This window comes from Eptatretus burgeri, chromosome 4 (genome assembly GCF_056783735.1).
Source record: "Eptatretus burgeri isolate ZD-2024b chromosome 4, Ebu_testis_v1, whole genome shotgun sequence".
In the NCBI taxonomy this organism is placed as follows: Eukaryota; Metazoa; Chordata; class Myxini; order Myxiniformes; family Myxinidae; genus Eptatretus; species Eptatretus burgeri.
The window spans coordinates 61,388,732-61,393,731 of NC_140964.1; the positions used below are offsets into that span (position 1 = coordinate 61,388,732).

The 5,000-nt window shown below is 44.6% G+C and overlaps 1 protein-coding gene and 1 long non-coding RNA gene across 2 annotated transcripts in view; one reads left to right on the forward strand and one right to left on the reverse strand.

Annotated features, from left to right (window-relative positions):
* LOC147028181 (uncharacterized) overlaps nt 1-5,000 on the reverse strand; it is a 51,704-nt gene that overhangs the window by 26,361 nt on the left and 20,343 nt on the right. The gene's annotated exons all lie outside the window — the stretch shown is intronic.
* The window catches only part of LOC147028182 (uncharacterized), a 51,669-nt gene that overhangs the window by 1,164 nt on the left and 45,505 nt on the right, over nt 1-5,000 (forward strand). The gene's annotated exons all lie outside the window — the stretch shown is intronic.

Genomic DNA, 5,000 nt, shown 5'->3' on the forward strand with positions numbered 1-5,000 from the left:
AGAAAGCTGTATAAAGCAACCATGAAAAACTACAAAAGGTAAGCCCTTTGCCTTTTCAATCTCTTCCCAAAGTTCCTCCATGGTTTTTAATTTTATTTTATTTATATGTTAACTACTTTTTGACATTTGCATATGGTACAAACTTGCAAGCCTCAATGATATATATTTATGTCTGGGTTGTCACTGATGATTCGCCAATAAGTGATGAAACCGGTCCGGCAGCTGAAGGGGTGTGTAGCATTGGGATTCTCATGTGTGTACTATTTGTGGATGGCTTTGCAGGCATGGGTATTCTGGGAAGGGTTTGAAATGGCAAATGGCTTACCTTGTGTAGCTTTTCATGGTTGCTTTATGCATCTTTCTAGGGCTAGAAGAGCATGGGCAGAGTCGATTTATTTATTTAATACTAGTCACCTGCTATTTGGTTATTCCATCCATTCACAGAGATGAGAGATGTGAGTGGGTTCACGTGTGTGTGTGTGTGTGTGTGTGTGTGTGTGTGTGTGTGTGTGTGTGTGTGTGTGTGTGTGTGTGTGTGTGTGTGTGTGTGTCTATATATATATATATATATATATATATATACACACATATATATATATACACATACATACACATATATATAGTCGTAGACTCAGCGTCGCAGGGGGTCTCGAGGGAAAGACTTCTCGGATTCCTCTCCAGACTCACGGGGAATCGCAGGCCATTACAAACGAATAACTTCGTGTCATGGCGAGTCGCCAATCAACCTCGAACGTCAATAATTTGACCACGCGACTTAGGGTGCTCGGTCTAACAACCGTTTACCTAAGGACACGTGACCTCCTTATCGGGGAATCATGCCCTTGGTACGTACTTGCGATATTTAGGTTACTTACCGGACCAGGTGCAGCCGAGCGGAACTGCCAAGTACGCACTGGCTATTTAGCAGATTTTTGAGGAATAATATCCTGGCTAAGCTAGGGTGCAGGCCATGCTGGACTAATGGAGGAAAAGACAAAAACAAGCCTGGAGCATTTCTAACAAACACATTTATTTAAACCAGGAGCGAAGAAAGTTATGTGGCACAGTAATGGGATTTATTGCAAAATGTATATCAGGGAAAGCAGAGAATTTGTTAGATCCAGTGAAACGGAAACAATATTGACAAAAGAAGAAGAAACAGAGCAGAGTTATCCCAAAAATTATTATATAGTCTTGACTTTGACTGTGGCAGGTGCCATCACAGACATATACCCACAAAAACCCGAGGAAAATTGGATAGCCCAGACAGATAAAGCAGTTGAGGTTTAATGCCCTCTCAATGCCTGGCGCAGCTGGCAGACCTGCACAACCCAGAATGTTTCGGAAACTGGAGGAGGGAGAACTACTGAGGGTGTCGATGGTGCATATTTGAGAGTTGCAAGTGTAATGCGACATGGGGTGCGGCATAGTGTAAGAGGAAGAATGTGAGGGGTAGATCAGTTTGGTTCACTCTTGAGTTCACTCTTGGGTTTTGCTCGGAAAAGAACAGTTTGTCGGGCTTGCCTGTGTTGATTGTTCTTTTGTGTCCACAGTAGATGAGAGATGGATGGTAGAAGAATGATGCATAAGAGAAAACATCCTATAATAAATTATGTAAGAGTCTGTATGTGTAAGTGTCGCTGCGGGATGCAGCCTAAATGAGCAACGTTGAAATGGAAGCAGTCTCGGCTCGCAGCAGCAATGCGTGACTCCACGCCTGGTCCCACTGACTCGATGCTTGGCCTTGCGCTGCCTATCTCCCCGGTGAGGTCCGATGTCTGGCGAGCTCTGACATCTTCTGCTTGGCTCTGTCCCTGGCAATACTCCTGCTGGTGATACTCTCTAGCTCTGTTCCAGGCGATGCTGCTGCTGCCTGACGATACTCTCTCACTCTGCCCCTGCCGATACTGCTGCTGCCTGGTGATATTCTCTTTAAAATGAGCCATGTTCATTCCTTTGATGAGCACTGGATGCAGGAAGGAGCCAAACATCGGATCAAAAGAGGCTCTCTGTGAAACTCAGCTTCCCTATTGGTCCATAGCGGTCGTAACCATGCCCTGCCAAGCCCCGAGTATGAAAAACTTCTCAATCACTCACTAACAGGGCCACGTGCAACAGCTCTGACCTTTACATGTGGCTTTGGTTTTGGAGGCACTCTCTGGACAGTAACATGCATTGGCCTTCATTCAAACGTTGGATTTTAGGGAAATCCCTGCGCTGCCCGTTGGTCCATAAACGAGCTCCAGTGCGCATTCGTGCTTTGAGTTATGCCTGAAAATAACCCAACCTTTGTCTCCTCCGCATCCTCGAGGCTGTGGTAAGCGTTCGATGACCATGTGGCAGTTGCGGCGGTTTCAGAGTAGTGGAAGCACGTTTTGGCATTTGTGATGAGGTAGGATTGTAACAGGGCATTGTGGGGAAGAGGTTGAAGTTCCTTGTAACGAAGTTGTGAATAATGGTCGTGTTTGTAATGGAAAATGTAAGCGTAGGTTGTTCTGGGGATATTTAGTAGTCACATGAAGTGGTTGTGGTGAGCGTGTTATAGTTTGGTGAGCGGAATGAAGGTCTGAGGTGAAATTGAAGTTGAGAATTGGCGCGCAGTTTTCAATGGAAAATTTGTGCGCAAATGAATATGCACCACTCGCTGTGTGGCTCACTTGGATTCTGTTGGTTGTTGTGCATGCTTGCATGTTTTGTGTGAGAGAAAGGGGGTGGAAGATTGCAAAGATTAAAGGTTAAAGAACTCTAACTGAAGGAGTCCCATGCAATGCATCTTTCCTCTTTACCCACTCAACATACGTAAGGCACCAACGAATACACATACGAGTGAAATAACTGCCTTGGGATCGCTGTATGTCATGCGCCATGGCCTTGGTGGCATGCGCTTTTACATAACCGCACCGCTACCCCCCTCCCTTTTACTAAACTCGACCCGTCATTCAACACTTGTTGGCATATAGATGTAGTTTCCCCCCTCGAACAATAATTTACCTACAGATCCCTGAGTGCGACATTTCAAATACATGACCCAAAAATAATAAAACTAATGCGTTGCATAACTAAGCTAACAGACTCACACGGACAACCTTAAGATAAATTTCCGGAATTTAAACGAAACATAAACAGGTGGGCACAATAACTACATACATTTACATGACCCATGGCCCAGGACCTGTTACTCATGGATGAAAAACAAACAACAAAAGCAAGAACAGTCGATAAGAGCAGCAGTGGATTTTCACGCAGTCTGACATCTTCTTGGCTCTAAATGGCCCTCTGTCTTTCCTGGCTGCTGGAGGCATCTCACCCTCTCACGGCAGGCCATACGCCATCTCACAGTCCCTTTGAACTTGCCTTTATCAATCATTTTCTGGGCTGTTCTCATACAGTCCCCAGTGATGCGCTGCCTACATTGCAGTCACTGCAAGTAAGTCCACAAGGAAGTGGTCCTGGGGCACTTGGCAAAGATGAGTAAAGGCATGGCAATGGCAAGATGAGGGAAATGGCTTGGCATAGGCAAGGCATAGCAAAGACAGAACATGTAAGGTGAAGCAGGCCGGCAGGTGATGTTGGCCGGCCTCATGGTGGTCTCGTTCAGTCGCGGGGGCAGGAATGTGCAGGGGCAGATTAGCGACCGACTTTGGCCCTAACCTAAACCTAACTACCCCACTAATCCCTCTAACAATACTCCTACCCACTTCAATCCACTAACCTAATCCAAACCTCACTCTAACCCTCTAAGTCCTGCTAACTAATTGATACCTCCAGGGTCCTATGATCCCTCTATCTCACCAAACTATCTCCCGAGAGGACATCAACGGACTCACAATTTCAAAAAACATGAGGTGACATGGCACCACAAGGCTCGCTGGTGGAGTAGCCCGATGGGGGGGGGGGGCAGTGCATAATACAAGGAAATACAAGGAAAACAGACACAGGTGGAGGCCATTCAGCCCATCATGCTTGCGTGAACACCATGCTAATTTATTAACACAAGATCCAAAGAAGAAAATGCAATTTTTTGTTTTTCATTTATTTATTGATTTACTTATTTATTTTATCTATGAGGGAAACAACTGCGCTACCCGTAAGTCCTTAAACGAGCTCCAGCACACGTTCGAGCTTCGAGTTATGTCCCAAAATAACCCGACCATTTTTTCCTCCACATCCCCCGATGTTGTGGTAAGCATTCGATGATCATGTGGCAGTTGCGGCAGTTGGAGAGTCGTGGAAACACGTGGCATTTGTAGTGAGGTAGGATTGTAACATGGCGTTGTGGGGAAGAGATTGACGTTCCTTGTCACGAAGTTGTGAATAATGGTCAAGTTTGTAATGGAAAATGTAAGCCTGGATTGTTGTGGGGATTTTCAGTCGTTGCTTGAAGTGGTTGTGGTGATCGTGGTGTAATTTGGTGAGTGGAATGAAGGTCGAGGCAAAATGACAGTTGAGAATTGGCGTAGTTTTGAATGGAAAATTGGCACGCAAATGCAGATGCACCACTCACTGTGCGGCTCACTTGGATTCTATTGGTTGGTGTGCGTGCTTGCTTATGTGTTTCATGCAAGGGAAGGGGGTGGAATAATGCAAAGATTGAATGTTAAAGAACTCCAACTGAATGAGTCCCATGCAATGTGTCCTTCCCCTTTACCAACCAGACATATGGAAAGGACAAATACACCAACTATTGAATAACTGCCTTGGGATCTCCGTATGTTGTGTGCCATTGCCTTGAATGCATGCGGTTTTACAGAACCACAACATACATATATATATATATATATATATATATATATATATATATATATATATATATATATATATATATATATATATATATATATATATATATATATATATATATATATATATATATATATCTTCTTCTTCTTCTTTTCGGCTGCTCCTGTGAGGGGTCGCCACAGCGGATCATCCGTTATGATCCGCATAATGATTTGGCACAGGTTTTATGCCGGATGCCCTTCCTGACGGAAACCTGGTCG